The following is an 18,078-nucleotide window of genomic DNA, read 5'->3' as shown; positions in this document are numbered from 1 at the left end:
GATGTAGTAGGGATAGGTGGTGACTCGTGGGAGGGGAAATCAGCTGCTGGTGTTTCATAGGGAGGTACATTAAAAATCAGCCAAGTCAAGATTATCAAAAATGTTGTGTATGGGTCTGTGTAGAGGTCTCTATTTCAACATTTGGGATAGTTCGGGCAACCAGGTATCTGCAGGGGTTCATATTTTAACCTGATACATTTTAATATATTCTCTCTTTATGGCTTCATCCTGTTATGAGCATACTACATCCAAAAGGGATGGCGGGATAAATTAACAAGTTAGATTATTTCCATGCTCTTCCAAAACAGCTGGGATCGGTGCAGACTCAGCTGGGTCCAGACGCCAGGGGTGAAAGTCCAGGTAACCACATCAAATCTTACGTCATCATCCTTCAGCTGGGCTCATCACTTCTTCTTCACTGCAGTTCTCCTCAGCTTAGCAGCAAGAAAGGGAATGGAAAGAATCCAACTGGAGGGGAAAATAACTAGGGAGCTATTGTGGGAGTCAAAACAGGATGAAAATGCATAAAGTCACAATCAAGAAAAACACATGAATCTTGCAATAGGATTGTTAGAAATAATTATGAACACATGAAAATATATATATGTATTAATACTGCATGAGTCAATAAAAGAGTTAAAGTGCAAATTAATAAGTCCATAATTAAAGCTGTAAAAGTTCAAGGTCATAAAGGTCATCCCGTCTTTGGTAGCAACAGTCAGGAAGTCTTCGCTGGTAAGTCTAGGCACTTATCCAGTTTCTTCTCCGGTAGCAAGATCCTTCCGTTGGGGCTCATCCGTCATCGGGGTTTCATACGGCCGAAAATCTTTCTTCCAGCGATGATATTTCAAATAGCATTAGTCCATAATTATGCAAATAAGTCATTAATAGACATTAAAAGGATGTAAAAACGGATTCTCATGTAGCATACAGCTTCCTCTGATAGGCAATTGTCTTTGTGAAGTGATCCATAATTAATAAGGCAAAAATATCTGTACTGTATATATCATTTAACTTGTTTCCAACAATACCTGAGCAATATTACTAACAGGATAGGTACAGCGTTAACAGATGACATACAAAAGAGAACAAAAACTTATCTGCTTTAATTCAAATAGACTAAGGTCTAATATATGTATTGGCTGAATTATATTTGTCAGCCTAAGGGAGTTATAGTTACAATGGCATATGATGTTCAAAGGACAGGAGTAATATGCTAAACATAAATATGAATTAGCAAAGAGTCAAACCCAAGCAAAAGGATGGCTAAGCTATAGCCTTAAACATATTAACACATAGGTTATATTGAAACATACTAAAATAAAGAGGATAAACCCTAAAAATTAAAATAAAATCGGATTTATGGGAGAAATGTCCTTCCCATCGGATTCTATCAAATCATGGGTTCAATTTTGTTTCTTTCACTAATATTCTGAATGTCAATCAGCAAAAAGACCTAAACTACAGTATTTTGAATTCCAATCAATAGGACTGGATATTTCCTTCACCAACTTATTAGAAAAGTTCTTAAACAACAGTTAGAACCATTTTTTTTTTAAAATAAAGCCAAACGCTAATTGCATTGTGTTAAACCAAAAAAATATTTCTGCGTGTATTAGAGAATATGTAAGAAAAAGAAGAAGTAACATTTCTTTTACAAGTTCCAAGAAAAGGCAGAGAGAGAAAGACTGCTAGAAGTTTTTTTTTTTTTTCCGAAACTGTTATGATAAGTAAAGGAACAATAGTTTCCCTTTTATATTGCTACTTATATTGAGTACTCGTAAATGGAAATCTAGCAAAGTCATAGTTATTTAGCTCATAATATATTACATTAAGGGGAAAAAACCAAACAGAACAATACACATTGCTTAAAGCTAGACAAATAATTTTCCTAACAAGAAGTGAACAACCTTTAATGGGTTAACATGTTGAAACACTCAAAAACTTGGCTTAGGACTTAAGAAATAAAACACAGAAGTTATTCTCACTTCAGTATGTTAGCACAACATTAATTAATATTACCATTTGGGATAGAAGCGGATCATAAGAACCCTATGCAATATGTTCCAGTTATTGTAGAGACATGAATAATGAAAAAACAAAAAGAAAATAGCAACTGATAATTTCAAGTTAAAGAAATAGAGCACTTCATTTCCCAGTGTCCTTAAACATAGACACATCAACCAGGAAGTAGCTCGGTATGTTTGTGTAATGGAAAAAAGAAGAAGAAGCATAACTCATTTCTTAAACTTTGATCACAGACAAAGAATAAGGTTTGAAATCGTTGTGGTGAGTAGTAAAAAATAAATCTTCTTTCATTATATTGGTAATTATAGTGAGCGCTCATAAATGGAAATCCACTCGTATTTCCATAAACACTGAAGTTGACACAGGGCACAATACAACAGATAATGACTCATAGTAACATAAAAGACTGTAACGCTGAAAAATAGACAGACATTAATTGCTAGCAAATATCAAGGTAGTGCCCCTCTTGTATAATTTTTTATTTCCTCTTTTTTTTTCCTATTTAGAGTACTCGCATTAGGTGTACTGTAGTTTTTCCTAACTCTAGAAAACAAATTATCGTTAGTAATGGGAAAAAGCGAGTTGTCAGTTATACTTAATGCCTGTCAGTTATTTGGTTAGACATAATCACTTGTCACAAATCCTTCCTATCTATGTACACTATCTTTATATATTCCCTTCATTGCCAATCTAACATAACACTTTCTATTGACTTTCAATATTTGTCTCTTATCCCTTCTTTCCAATACTGTTTGTATTTATATATAAAAACAATAGTGATCCAAATCATTTCTGTAATTTCGTTCTTTTCTTTCTCAAAAACAATCCTTTATAATCCAGCAAACTTATATGAAATAAATAATTGTTTAATGAAAGCTTATGGTAACATTGAAACGCAGTTAAAATATATACTTCCTCTTTCAGTCTCATTCACTCTCATCCCCCTCACACCCCCAATTTTTTTTTTTTTTTTCTCTGGTTCGTGACCACAAAAGAACAGGAAACAAAAACTCATGAGAGCAATGCTTTCGCTGTCTCGCAAAGCGCCATATGTTACACAGGTCAGTACACAAGCGACAGCTAGCATAAACGGAAGAATAAAGGAAGCCTGTAGACAGCATGACAAGCTGAAAATATTACAGTAAAACACAGACTCAGAGCTATGCCAAGGCTAGAAGACCCCTCTTGTTAGTAGCAAAGAAATAAACCCATAAAAACAGAACTAATAAGCCAAAACCCATACAAAATAGTGGCCACACATGATAATACTACATCATAAGGGGCTAGGTAACACAAAGCACAATACAGAGAAGAGGTGTATACTTTTGGCTCAACAATGGTAGGAAATATGGGGGCAAAAGGAGAAACAGGATTGTCTAAGCAACAGCTTAACAGAAGATCAAGAGGGAACAGGCAAGAGAAAGAGAAGCTAGGGCTAGGGGCACAAGACAAATAACTCTGGCTAGCACTGGCAGCCAGAGAAGTATAAGACAAGGGGATTCCTAAGGTCAGCAAGAGCAGGGGGAGAAATCAGACATAGCAGGCTCCGAGACAAAAACACTACTTAAGCACAGTTTCCTGGAAAGTGGGGGAAGGTGGGGAACGGGGTGCATTGCTGTTGAATAGTTTCACAGATATCATCTAATGCCTGAGAGATAGTAGCCCACGGGACAGGGGAATAACGACCAGTATGTGTTGTAAGAGTGCGATCTGCCTGCCATTGCACTTGGTGTGCAAAGGGAGGTAGAGAGACAGGGTAAGGGTTAGGAGTATACGCTGGGGAGAGAAAAGGGGCAGTTGCCAGTGGCAGAGAGTGATACAAACGGGAGGACTGAGACGCTAGCAGCAAAAGCGGAGAAGCAGGAGAAGAAGGGGGTGGGAGACTGCAGGAGCAGGCAACATGGGAGAAATAAACAATATATCCAACTACAAAGTGTACAAACTAATGAGTCTAAAAATAAAACTAATAAGAATACTTACAAAATGATGCAATGTGATCACAGAAGAGCAGGTACCTTCGTAGCAATAACTCAGGTGTGGCCAGAGACCACAGAAACAGCATAACCACCAGTCAAAGCTGGTTCAACAGTCACACCATAACAGTGATAGTCTGATATAGCAGAGGAAACGTCAGGTGTGGCCCAAGACCACAAGAAATAAAAGAAAGAATTTAACCAGCAAACGAATCAGTGTCTGTACCAAAAAAGAAAATTTTAAGGAGAGTAAAAAGAAGGCATATAACGGAAGTGTTAGTGGGTGACAATACAGCTGCGCTGAACTACATAGAAGCTATTAATTACCTATGTATATATACACCAACTACGCCCTGAACTAGAGGCTGACTACACAACCTGCCAACCGTAATGTATTCTGACTCCTATCCTAACCTATGGACTGACTACCACCCACCAGTCATAAACATATATACATATATCCTAATTCCTAAACCATTCCTAAACTATGGACTGGCTACCACCCACCAGTCATAAACATATATACATATATCCTAATTCCTAAGCTATTGACTACCTAAGCTATCGGCGGACTACTCGACCCGTCCGCAAGCAAATATATACTAAAACCTAAGCTATTGACTACCTAAGCTATCGGCGGACTACTCGACCCGTCCGCAAGCAAATATATCATCTTATGAACTATGGACTGCCTACCACCGGCCAGTCCGACTAACTACCCAACGCGCTAGTCTATACAGGACCTGTAGGACAGCTAAGGATGGTAGCCCAGTCCTGGGCGAATTGACGTGAACTCCTGCTCCAGGGTCCGGGATCGTCCAAAGTTGACGCCACAGGGCCTGTGTAACGACAAACAAACAGGATTAGTAAGAAAAGAGAAAGCAGTGTTTAAGGCAGACCACATTCCATTGCTGGCTTTAAACTAGAAAAAGAAAGAAAAAAAAAAACCGCATAAAAGGGGAAGTAAAATAACACAGCAAATCTGCAAGAAAATAAGGAAGTTTAGGTAGAGACACTGCATAAGTACAAGCAGGCAACCCAGAAACACACTTTTGGCCAAAAGTAATGGAGAGGCAATCTGACAAGCAGAGTATAGGCCTTCAATCCAGTGAGGTCTCTAAAAGGGGCATGTCCCCTCTTTCAACGTCGGGGTTCACCACTGATGTAGGCAGCTGTCCAGGCCTACCTCAGTAATGAGACCTCGAACGCTATATACTGGTTTCAATAAGTATATATTTATTTAGCCAATCAATAACAGCTTACAGGAATAAATCATTTAGTATATAGCGTAACAGAAGGTGATCTCTAGGCCTAGAGGTCCTCTGATGTCTGTTCTGACCTCTCCCTTCTAAAGGCCTGGTTTTTATACATTTCTTAGTGGCCAACACCACGTTGGTCTATATCACATGATACATCCTTAGTGGCTACTTTCTTATGCTTTACTGCCTAACTACATTCATTTATTGGCTATTCCCACCTACGTCATGTTATATGCTCACTCTGTTTTCCGTAAAACCTGCTTTTTACCCCGAAATGCCTGTTTCCCCACCATATTAGTATTTCCGAGCACAAGCCCCCCTCCCAACTTTAAACATCTCCGATACTTTCTATTAGATGATTTTTCTTATGAATTCTTTCTTCTGAGAATTCTGTCTTCTGACCATGGTCTGTTTATCTCTTTATGGTATCTGGCTGGGTGGGCCTTGGTGTAAAACCACAGCTAGCCCACAGCCTCAGGACCTGTTGCTTTTTCTCTAGTTTTACTTCTACAGTAGCTAATTGAACTCATAAAACAGCGTATTTCTCCATCTTTGCATGCTCTTCAGTTAATGGTGAAATATCTTTCCATAGTTAATCTACTGTTTCTATCATCTGCAGAGATAGATAAGGTAGATTTCAGTTGCAGGGGGTGAGGGCAGTTTTTCTGTAAAGAGAAAAGTGATCTTTGTCTTTATCCCATCCCCCTTCACCTGGCTTGCTAATGTCAGGACTTACAGGGATGTATCCCACTTCACCTGGCTTGCTAATGTCAGGACTTACAGGGACCAGAGCTTCCATGCTTTATCCTCTCTCAGACCTTGGAATTCAAAGGTAGGTTCAAAGAGTGATTTTTTTTACGGATTTGATGTGGAGAGGGAAGAGGCAGTTTGCACCAGTGGGCTATTATTGGGTTTTAGAAGGAATGCGTGGCCTGAATGGGTGATGGCAGCCCAGTTGAGTTTTCCCCATAGCCTTGTGGCCCACACATGCGACTTTAAATTGGATTCTGCCCTCTCAAAAGAGGACATGGCCAGGGAAATCTATGACTGCAGCAGATAGTGGTGTTAAAATGTAGGCTGCAGCATTGCTGTGCCTGGAGCCAGGCAGAGCATTGATGAGAGAGGCTGCGGATCGCACACCTACTAAAAGTTGTACTGAAAGGAACTTAATTGGGGTCTAAGACAGTGTTTTTCAACCTTTTTACACCTATGGACTGTCAGAAATAAAAGAATTATTCTGTGGACCAGCGGTTGAAGAACACTGGGCTAAGTCGTGGGCCAGACCCCGCCCATCTCTACACAATCTCCACCCCAGACCCCGCCCCCATAATAGTACTAATTGCACCTTGCACGTCCCGTGCATCATTTGAAAGCCTTCCCTCTGATTTTGCAACGTCAGAGAGAAGGCTTCCGGTTCAGGCGCAGGATGCCCGTAGGAGCCGATGCCCGTGGCTTTGTGCACTGAATCAGTTAGGAAGAGGGAGCTGGCTCAAAGATAACGCTCTGTCAAGGTAATGGAAAAAAGTCCTCGAACTATAACATGGAACAAAACTAGGACTTATAGTATTGTCATCAAAGATGATTAACTCTTAAGCTCTCAGACGCCTGCGTTAGCTACCATATTGTATATTAGCCAACTTAAGCAGGAAAGTGGTATCTTTCATCGAGCTATAGAGTATTCTAAAACTTTTTTAAGAATTTTATAATGCAATGTGCAATAAACTTTATGTGCAACTTAAAATGCTGTTGAGACGCAACTGAAAAACCGGCACTTAGCTTAATTGATGTCTGTTGTCGGTATAGTATATAGTTGCGAATTCCAACCCAACGGGCCCCGTTTCACCCTATTAGGGGCTTCATCAGGGGTAAGTATCTAAAACATAAAAATGAAACTTCAAAAGTCATGTAAATCAATTTTTGTAGACAAACTAATACCAATGACGGGTACTTACTGCGCTGTTAAAGCTCAATCTTTAAAGTTGAAAAATGGCGCTGGCAACCACCGAACGCCACGCATGCGCTTTAAAGCTTATCTACAGCTGTTACTGATACTGATTGCGCATGTCTAATACTGTCAAAATCTGACTCCATACGATATACAAGTTTGAAAATATTAAAAAGATGTTAGAAGAAAGAGCACCATTCTACTCTTGTATTGAGTCCCTTGGGTTTCAAAGTACCCAATCGGAAAATCCAACGGGACTCTCTCTGTTGCAGTCTCCTTTTTCTATCGCCTCCTCTGGGATGCGTGCATTCCTTGTCAATACAGAAGAATCTTAAAGCTGAAAACGTATGTTTCTTCTCAGTGCAATGTTCTACCAGAGGGGCATTCAATTTGTTGCATTTAAGACTGGACTTATGCTCTGTCATTCTCACTCTAAAAGGATGAGTAGACATGCCAACGTAAAGCATATTGCAAGGGCATATAATTACGTAGACAATATAGTTGGAATCACAAGTTAAGAAATGTCTAATCTCATATTTTTTGCCATCTTGAGGGTTAATGAACGTCTTTTGTGTCAATGTCAGCTCACAGATACTGCTTCGTCCGCACTTGTGAAAGCCCAACGGCAGTAATCTTGCCGATTTTTCCCCCGTGATATTTACTGTTGGAGATAATAAATCTTTAAAGTTACTGCCATGTGAAAAGGCTATCTGTAACTCCTGGTCCTTAAAAGTGGGCTTAGTTTGTATGATCTTCCAATTATTCTTAAGAATTCTTGCTATAGAGTTGCCATATGTAGAATAACGAAGAACACAAGTGAACTTGTCTGACAAGGTATTCACTGTGGATTTTATCATCTTTTGTAACAGCCAATCTCGTTGATAATACTTCGCTCTTTTAAACGCTTTTTTTCAAAATATCTTTAGGATAGCCTCTTTTTTCAAGTTTCCTACTTAAGTTTTTAGAATGTTTTTTAAACGTTTTATCTGTGGAGCAGTTTCTTTTTAATCGTAAGAACTGTGAAAAAGGGAGATTTCTCCTCAGGCTTACTGGATGACAACTATTGAATTGTAGAAAAGTATTACGATCAGTAGGCTTAGTGTGAACTTCAAAATCAAAATGATCTGACTGTTGAATAATTATCAGATCCAAAAACACCAATTTTGTTTTTGAAAAATTCATGGTGAAAGTGATGTTTGTGTCACAACTATTAAGCCAAATCGTAAACCTATGTAGTTCTTCTTCTGAGCCTTTCCAAAGCATCAATATCGTCGATGTAACGAAACCAGCTGTGTATAAGCTGTTCAAAAGGACAGCCATGTAAAGGTTAGCTATAGAGGGTGCAAACACAGCCCCCATTGCTACTCCCTTTAACTGTTTGTCAAACCAATGTCATAAATGAACTGTTTGTAAAACCAATGTTGTCATAAATGAAAAAATTCTCTTTCATGGCAATTTTGGCCAACTGTAGAAGGAAAGAAGTGGGGATAGTATGAGGTCTTTCTCTCAATTCAAATATTTTTTGAATATTTTTTGAATATTTATATCTTGGGGAATGGAGGTATATAATGAACATAACATACATAAGCAGTGCCTCTGCCGGGTCAGACCAGAGGTCCATCCCGCCCAGCAGTCCGCCCCCGCGGCGGCCCAACAGGTCATGACCTGCCTTAATCACCAGAAGGGGCCCCCTTGCCCCCTAGGTTTCTCATCGAAGTCCTATCTTCCCATCAATGTCCTAACCCTCCGGCCTTGCACCTGCACGACCTGGTGAGCTGTCTATACTTATGCAACACCCCAGCACCTCCCTCAGTACCCCACAATCCCCTTTTCCCTCAGGAATCTGTCCAATCCCTGTTTGAATCCCTGTACTGTACTCTGCCGGATCACTTCCTCCGGGAGCGCATTCCATTTGTCCACGACCCTTTGGGTGAAGAAAAACTTCCTTGCATTTGATTTGAACCTATCTCCCTTCAGTTTCTCTGAGTGCCCCCTCGTACCTGTCGTCCCTTTTAGTCTGAAGAACCTGTCCCTGTCCACCCTCTCTATGCCCCTAAGTATTTTGAAGGTCTCTATCATATCCCCCCTGAGCCTCCTCTTTTCCAGAGAGAAGAGCCCCAGTTTATCCAGCCTCTCAGCATATGGGCAGTTTTCCAGCCCTCTTACCAGTTTCGTTGCCCTCCTTTGGACTCTCTCAAGAACTGCCATGTCCTTCTTGAGGTGCGGTGACCAATATTGAACGCAGTATTCCAGATGTGGGCGCACCATCGCTCGATACAGCGGCATGATGACTTCCCGCATCCTGGTTGATATGCCCCTCTTGATGATGCCCAGCATCCTGTTGGCTTTCTTCGAGGCTGCTGCACACTGTGCGGATGGTTTCATGGATGGATCCACTAGCACACCCAAGTCTCTCTCAAGTCCGGTGTCTTCCAGCAATCTCCCCCCCATTTTATACTCGAACAACGGGTTCTTTTTCCCTATGTGCATGACCTTGCATTTATCTACGTTAAAGCGCATTTGCCATTTGTTTGCCCAGTCCTCCAGCTTATCGAGGTCCCTTTGCAGTTCCTCACACTCCTCCCTGGTCCTAACTCTGGCGCAGAGCTTGGTATCGTCTGCAAATTTTATAACCTCACACTTTGCCTCCGTTTCCAGGTCATTGATAAATATGTTGAAGAGTAGCGGCCCCAGCACCGATCCCTGCGGCACACCGCTCGTGACTCCCCGCCAGTCAGAATATTGGCCCTTTACTCCGACCCTCTGTAGTCTACCTGACAGCCAATGCTTGATCCATCTGTGTACATCCCCGCCCACCGCGTGGTTCCACAGCTTCCTAAGCAGCCTTTCATGTGGCACCTTGTCAAAGGCCTTTTGAAAATTGAGGTAAATGATGTCTATGGGTTCCTCTTTGTCCACCTGACTGCTTATTCCCTCAAAGAAGTACAGAAGGTTTGTCAGGCACGACTTTCCCTTACAGAATCCCTTACAGATGAAGTGACATCAAATGTAACTAAAATGAATGGAAAACTGTCACTATGAATGTCTGTCAGTTGTAACATTATATCTCTAGAATCTTGAACATATGAGTCTATTTTTAAGAAATTCATCAATGAACATGGATAAGGGTTCTAATAAAGAGCCCCTAGATGACATGATTGGCCTCCCAGGAGGATTGCTGAGACTCTTATGTATTTTTGGCAACACATAAAAAGCTGGAACCATAGGTGCTTGTTTGTTTAGAAATCTATAATCTTTTGAAGTTAAATAACCCTCCAATACTCCTTGGTTAGTAAGTCTGGAAATCTGTCTCTGAAGGCGTTTCGTGGGATCCAGAGGTAATTTTTCATAAGTATCTACTTCATTCAATTGTCTTAAGATTTCTTGATGGTAATCTTCTTTATCCATCACGACAATAGCGCCCCCTTTGTCAGCTTCCTTAATTATTATTGATGTTTAATTTTTCAAAGTGTTTACCACTATCTTTTCTTCTTTGTTCAAGTTGCTAAATGATCGTATACCTGAATTTTGCCAGTTTTCTATATCTTTCAATACACAATTCTTAAATGCATGCACTGTCAAGTCCAAAGGTATTGGAGGAGACCATACAGACTTAGGCGATAACACTGTGCGATCCTGTGTTTTATCCTTGTCCTCAAAATATATTCTTAATTGTAGTTTACGTATGAATTTCTCAAGGTCTATATGGAACTGGAATTCATCAAAAGGGGTAGAAGGGACAAAAGATAAACCATAAGATAACGTCTTCAGTTCTAATTCATTGAAGATTCTCTTAGATAGATTCACTACCACTGATTTTTCTGGGTCTGTGATCTCGTGGTTGGTCTGGATCGTTGTGTCCCTCTGCCCCCTCTCGTTCTGCTTCATCATGGTAGTGAATCTATCTAAGAGAATCTTCAATGAATTAGAACTGAAGACGTTATCTTATCTTTTTTTTTTTCTCTCTGAGCACGTGCAGTAGCCGGGCCCCACTGGGCATGCCCGAGCCCTACCCTTTTCCCCCTGCTTCACCCTAATCCCCAGGATGTTCCTAGCTGTGGCCGGGTCGGCCGTATGGGGAGGTGGGTGGGTTGTGTGGCTGACTATCCTGCTGTCCATGAAGAACCTACGTTACAGGTAAGTAACTACACTTTCTCCTAGGACAAGCAGGATGAGTCAGCCACATATGTGTGACTCCCTAGCCGAGGGATGTACCGACTGGACCTGCGCCTTAGCGCTCTGTGCATCCCTCGCCTGGCTGTGGAGGCCGAGCCGGGCAGGGTAATCAGGTGAAGCAGGTGAAGTTGAGGAAACAAGGTTTTAGATAAAGTGCTGTGTTAACTGAGCAAAAATACTCACAGAACAGTGAACTGGTCAATGACAATCAATGAACAGTGAGAAACCAACTGGTCAACAATGACAATTCGTACTTGCAAGTGAGAATTCATACTTGCCTATTCCACATTCAGACTAGACAGGAGTGCTGGAAGACCTACTTAACTCACAGAACAGTGAAACTGGTCAATGACAATCAATGAACAGTGAGAAACCAACTGGTCAACAGTGACAATTCGTACTTGCATGTGAGAATTCATACTTGCCTATTCCACATTCAGTCTAGACAGGAGTGCTGGAAGACCTACTTAATCAATATCTATAACACTCTACTTGATCAGTGTTTGTCGATATTTATAACACCCTACTTGATCAGTGTTCGTCAAGGCTGTGCTAGTGGTTGCTGTCCCTCCCGGGAGGGAAGAGCCACTTCCAAGACTGCTTGGCCGAATGCATTTGGAGCGTGGAATGCTATGTCGAGGCAGTAGTGCTTGGTGAAGGTGTGCATGGAGGACCAAGTGGCTGCATCACAGATGTCCCCTATTGGTGTATAGTGCAGATGAGCCGTTCTGGTGGCTATGGCTCTGCGCTGGTGGGTGCGGGTTCCCACCTGCGGTTGACGCTGTGCTTTTCTATAGGTGAAGGGGATGCACTTGTATATCCAGCGCGAGCGCCTGCGTTTGGTGGCCGGAAGTCCTGGTCTGTTTTGGTCGTAGGAGATGAATAATTGAGGCTTGTCTAATCTGCTGCATAGTCAGGGCCTGCACACAGTCCAGGAGGTGTTGCTGAGGTGGCAGTGTGCCTCCCTGTGGGGAGATGTAGAGTGCCGGGAGGCACGCTGAAGCCACCTTCGGCAAGCGAGGGTGGGTTCTGGGTACCACCCTGTTCTCATGGAGGAGTTTGTCGGCCGACACGATGGTCAGGGTTTTCCCGGCTAGGAATACGGGATCTGCCTCCCCCAAAAGTTTGAAAGGGTCGAGGTGAGCTGATGCAGCACCAAGTTGAGGTCCCATCCGGGCGGTGGTAGTCTGACCAGTGGGTGCAGATTGGACAGTCCCTTCATGAAATTTTGTGATTACTGAATTCCTCGACACTGGTTTGTTGTCTAGGCCAGTGTGGTATGCCGCGATTGCACTTAGGTGGACCTTGTTGGAAGTGGATTTTAGGTCCCACTGAGATAAGCTCAATATGTACTGCAGGATGTCCGGTATGGGGCAGTTGTAGGGGTCTCGCTGCGTGTCTGTGCACCGGTAGCGGAACCTTCTCCATTTCAATCCCATAGCGTTTTCTGGTTGAAGGACTTCTGGCTGCCATAAGTGTGTGCTCCACGTCTTGTGGTAGGTTCATCCTCTCATCATCCATGCGGTCAGGGCTAAGGAACGCAGGTCGTGGTGGAGGGTAAGGTTCCCGCGTTGTGTTATGAGAACTGCACTGATCGGGAGGGGGAAGAGGTGGGTGAACCGCTATCCCTTGCCGGAACCGGAACTATGGTTGCAGGGGCCCTGACAGGGCAATCATGATCACCGTTGCTCTGTCCTGAAGGATCTTCTGCAGGACTTAGGGTATGGTGGGTAGGCGTATAAGAGTCCGTGGTTCCAACTCACAGACAGACCATCGGGACTGAGACGGCGATGGGTTGATCTCTTTGCGCAGAAGGTCGAGTATTTTGAGTTCGGTTTGGTTGCAAACAGGTCGATGCTCGGTGTGCCCCAGGTGCTGAAGATCTTCTTCGTCGCCGCTGGGTTGAGACACCACTCATCGGGATCCAGCTGATGGCTGAGTCTTTCTGCCAGGTCGTTCTGCTCCCCCCGGGAGGTAAGTTGCCTGGATGGGGCATTGAATTGAGTTGGTGAACTCCCACATGCGGCAAACTTCCTTGCATAGCGAGGCTGACCCTGTCCCTCCCTGCTTGTTGATATAGTGCATGGCCACCTGGTTTTCTGTTTGGGTGACGACTGCCCTGCCTGTCAAACAATGGGTGACTGCCTGTCACCCATTGTTTGAAGGTTTCGAGGGCATTCCCTATGGCCCTGAGCTCCAGTAGGTAGATATGGAGTGAGGACGCTTGTGCGAGGATCGAGAAGGTGTGTCCCCCCTTCAAGTTTGGAGGCATCCATGGTGGCCACCAGCTGGTGAGGTGGTGGTCTGGTTTACCTTTTGCTAAGTTATCTCGGGCCGTTCACCAGTGAAGCGTCTTGTGTATGGGCTGGCAAATGGGTATCTGGGTGGTCAGAGGTTGGGTACACTGGTCCCAGTGACGTCTGAGGTGCCCTTTCAGGGATCTCATGTGAAGTCTGGTGTGCTGGACAACAAAGACCGCAGCCGAGACACAGGAAGGAGCATGCTGACGATGAGCTGCTGGCAGGGATGCACTGGGCCAGGGATGTCATGGCGTCGATCTGGTAGTCCCGTAGGATGGCCTTGGTCTGTGTGGTGTCAATGACTGCCCAGATGAATGATATCACCTGGAGGGGTATCAGGTGGGATTTCATGTAGTTGATGAGGAACCCCAGTTCTTGAAGGAGGGTTATGGTGGTTGTCGGGGCTGCCAGTTTTCGAGATAAGATAGGACGCACACCCCTTGAAGGCAAGGATGTGCCACTGCCACACACTTTGTGAACGCTCTTGGAGCCGTTGAGAGTCCAAGGGGTAGGACCTTGTACTGGAGGCGTCTGTTTTGGCTTTAGAAGCGACGATGCCTCCTGTGGGCTGGGTGCATGGGCAAGTGAGTGTATGCATCATGTAAGTCCAGGGATACTAGCCAATACTCGGGCTGTAACAGGGCCAAGACTGTACCCAGAGAGTGCCTCTGGACCTTGTGTATGCACCTGTTGAGCTTGCAGAGATCCAGGATCGAGCGTTGTCCTTGTCTATAAGGACGCGGGGGTTCCTGGAGTAGAAACCCCTTGGTGATCTCCTCTGTTCGTCACCGCCTCTATTGATTCTGCCGAAGCAGGTCCTCTCCTTGCTGCAGGAAAAATTGGGTCGTCAGATGGAAGGTGCCCCGCCCACTCGGAGGGGAGGCGGGAGTGGAGACGAATTCGGAATCCCTGCTTGATGATGCTGAGGGCCCACTGGTCAATGGTGATCCTGTGCCAAGCCTTCATAGACAATCTGATCCTGCTTGGCCGGAGGGTGGTCAAGGTTCTGTTTTTGTCTTGGGGAGAGGGCTGCTCTTGGATGCCCCTGCCCCTCGGGCGGTGCTTGTTTGCATAGCAGTTATGTTACTGTTGCGAGCGCTGGGGCACAGACTGCTGCCAGTGTGGACTGGCTCGGTAGTGAGCTGGAGTCCCTATTTTATTTTATTTATTAATTTTCTCTCACTGGCCTCCTGACAAAGCCGCATCTGGAACTGGAGTGCAGCAATTCGTGCGCTCAGCATTGCGCCCTCGAAGGTCTTTTTCCCCGTGGAATCCAGGGTTTTTCAGGTCCTTCCCTGACGGGGCATTGAAGGGGGGGGGGTCATGCTGCCCTGTTTCTCTTAAGCGCCAAGGCTACCGCAATGTCCATGTATAGCTGCTGCGGGTTGTCGAATCTCTGGGCTGGAAAGATCTGGTACTTCAATCCCAGTCTCCTTGATGTTGGTTGCCCTGAAGAGCGAGTCAGCCAAAATCTTGTCTCTGCAGTCCAGGAAGTTCTTGTGGACTGGAATCGCCACTGCCTGCGTGAAGTATTGGTAGTTCAGGCCTTATAGTACTCTGTCTTGGGTACTTGTTGTCCACCCACGTGGATCTTGAGAAAGGCTGTGAGTTTCTGGAGGGACTTGGGGTGAGTCTTCGTTTGTGGGTTTTCTTTTTTTGGTTAATTATTTATTTATTTATTTGTGTGGTTGGTGACTTGGGGCGTGGCTGGAGGCTGGTGTGTTGCTTGTTCCTCCATTGCTTGGGTGCATGGCATGCCGCTGGAACGCGCCATGTTGTTGTGCGTGGCTCCCTCTAAAGGGGGGCATTGGGGGGAGTGTTGCCCGCTGAGAGAGGAGTGGGTCAGCAGGAGGATTAACTATTGCTGCTGGTCCCAACCCTGGTGGTTCACAGGTTCATGTGCTGCTCCTCTTGACTGGTTGGGTGGCTCCATGTACCCCTTCATTCTCTGTCCTTCTTGAGAGGGGGGGAAAGCCTGCAGAGAGGGGGCAGGATGCACCCCTTCATCTGTGCCAGTGCTCCTGGCTGCGTTTCCACTGTGCCTGGAGGCAGAGAAAGAGGAGTGATAATGCCTCTTGAGTGGGCTTCTCCTGCTGTACTGCCTATTGTATATTAAACTGTACAACGCTGCATATGCCTTTCAGTGCTATAGAAATCATAAATAGTAGCAGAGTCCCTCATGCTGGCTGGAAAAGCATCTGAAGTGCAGTGAACTGCTCTTTAGGCTGAGGAGTTTCAAACCCCCACCTTTGGAGAGGCGTGGTCTGACATGCCGCATCACTGATGATATCAGCACCCTGCTGTGAAAGGCAGACTCCTCGTTCCCGACATGAGAGGGGGAGGGGGGCGGGGTGGGAGAGGTGTGAACTGCAGACTCTGCAGGACCCCAAGAGGTAAAGAAGCATCGAGTTGTTTGTTTGTTTTTTTTCAGCATGTCCTTTACAAGCTGAACTCTGGGACAGCACTGGTGGGAGAGGTCTGCAAGTCCCCTCCGAGGGAAAGAAGCATGGGAGTTTCTTTCTCCTTAAATTCAGATTGGGAGGAGGGTGGGGCAGAGCCCCTGGGGCTGCAAAAGATTATCAGAGGTTTTCCCAAAAACAAGCAGATAGGACTTACCTTTGGGGCTGGATGGGGAACCCCGATCGGCTCCCTGCAGAGGCTGACTGTACGTGGCAGCATGCAGTCTGGAGGGCGAGAACCCCAATCTGCTGATTGCAGAGGCTGGCTTTAGGCGGCAGCATGCAAAAACTCCGGGGGAGATCTCTCAGTCTGGTGGGCGAAAACCCCGATCTGCTAACCGCAGAGGCTGACTTTACGCGTCAGCATGCAGTAACTCCTGGAGAGATCTCTCGGTCTGGTGAGACTCCTATCGGCTGCCCTGCAGAGGCTGGCTGTAAGCGGCAACATGCAGGGACTCCGGGAGATATTTCTCTACCGGGCCGAGTGCAGGCGGGGGGATTAGCTGAGCCAGGGCATCCTGGAGGCTCCTTGCCGCTGTAACTTGTGGATCCCCCGCTGCTGCATTCCGATGAGGATGGCTGCTGGAGGAAGATTCTCGGGCCTCACTTCTCTTCATGAAGTCTCTCAGTGCCCTCTTCCTTAGCTTGCGTGCACGTGGTGACATGTGCGCACAATGCAAGCAACACGGAAACCTCGAGTGCCGGATCCAATCAGTGAGCGCACAAATCATGAGGATCCAGTGTGTTCATCCTTCTCCTGCATCCCAGTCGTTTCTTTAGATGATTCAGGCATCTTCAAGATGAAGAGTAGAAAAGTTGTAATGGAGAGCTGTAGAAAATCCGACCGATGGGAAAGGGCGGAAACTAAAGACTGGGGATTAGGGGGAAGCAGGGGGAAATGGGTAGGGCTCGGGCATGCCCAGTGGGGCCCGGCCACTGCATGTGCTCAGAGAGAAAAAAAAAAAAAAATCTCTCTGAGCTATTGGAGAACTTATCTGCAAATTGGGAGCTGTTGGGACAACACCCATATGTGGCTGACTCATCCTGCTTGTCCTAGGAGAACAGGGCTACTGCGTGGAAAGGTAAACTTGTATGCATTTCTCCTATTTCTTTATATTAGCATTTCATCATTCTATATTTTAGATTGTCGATCATTTCTAATGCTAGTTTGCATTCCCCATGGAATAAAATGGTGTGGTAGCCATGTTAGTCCACTTTTAAATGTAATATATAGAAATAAAGCAAAACATACATGAAACCTTTTTTTTATTATTTAAAATATTTATTATCCGTTTAATAAACTAAGCGGCTCACATTATCACATTCATAATATCGTTAGACAAACCCCCCATTCATCAGACTTTACAAAGCCACACTTAAAATTCTAGCCCTGCTACAAAGAAATCAGATTTCTGGATTAACTTTTCTTCTATATCAGGTCCCACCATCTCACTTCTAGGCACTGGTTACTAAGGAAATAAGGCTATAATCCTTTTTATTGGGCTAATTTAATAAATTTTGGATTAGCTTTCAAAGGTACCCCTTCTTTTTCAGATCAGAAATATGCAAATGTTTTCAAATATCAGAATATGTACATAAGTGAAACATAAGAGCATTCCAGTGGCAGGGAAGGGGTGGGCAAGGCGAGAGACAGGGAGAGCTGGGTGGGTGAGTGGAAGGGAAAGGTGGATGGGTAAAAAGAGCCAGATGCTAAAGGCTAGAATCAGTCTTCACATTAAACATTGCAATGCCAACAGGGATGTTACTTCTGCAGGACAAAACCAGTTCTTCTTTACCCAGAGAGCGGTAGAAATCTGGCACACTCTTCCGGAGGCTGATATAAGGGAAAACACCCTCCAGGTATTCAAGACAAAGTTAGACAAGTTCCTGCTGAACCAGAACGTATGCAGTGAATTCTTCTGGGATTTTTTTTTCTTT

The 18,078-nt window shown here is 44.5% G+C and overlaps 1 protein-coding gene across 2 annotated transcripts in view; it reads left to right on the top strand.

Moving 5' to 3' along the window:
* LOC117346602 (histo-blood group ABO system transferase-like) overlaps positions 1-18,078 on the top strand; it is a 187,888-nt gene that overhangs the window by 31,627 nt on the left and 138,183 nt on the right. The gene's annotated exons all lie outside the window — the stretch shown is intronic.

This window comes from Geotrypetes seraphini, chromosome 12 (genome assembly GCF_902459505.1).
Source record: "Geotrypetes seraphini chromosome 12, aGeoSer1.1, whole genome shotgun sequence".
In the NCBI taxonomy this organism is placed as follows: Eukaryota; Metazoa; Chordata; class Amphibia; order Gymnophiona; family Dermophiidae; genus Geotrypetes; species Geotrypetes seraphini.
Note: the sequence above shows the minus strand (reverse complement) of the source record. Positions and strands in the feature narration are given on the sequence as shown.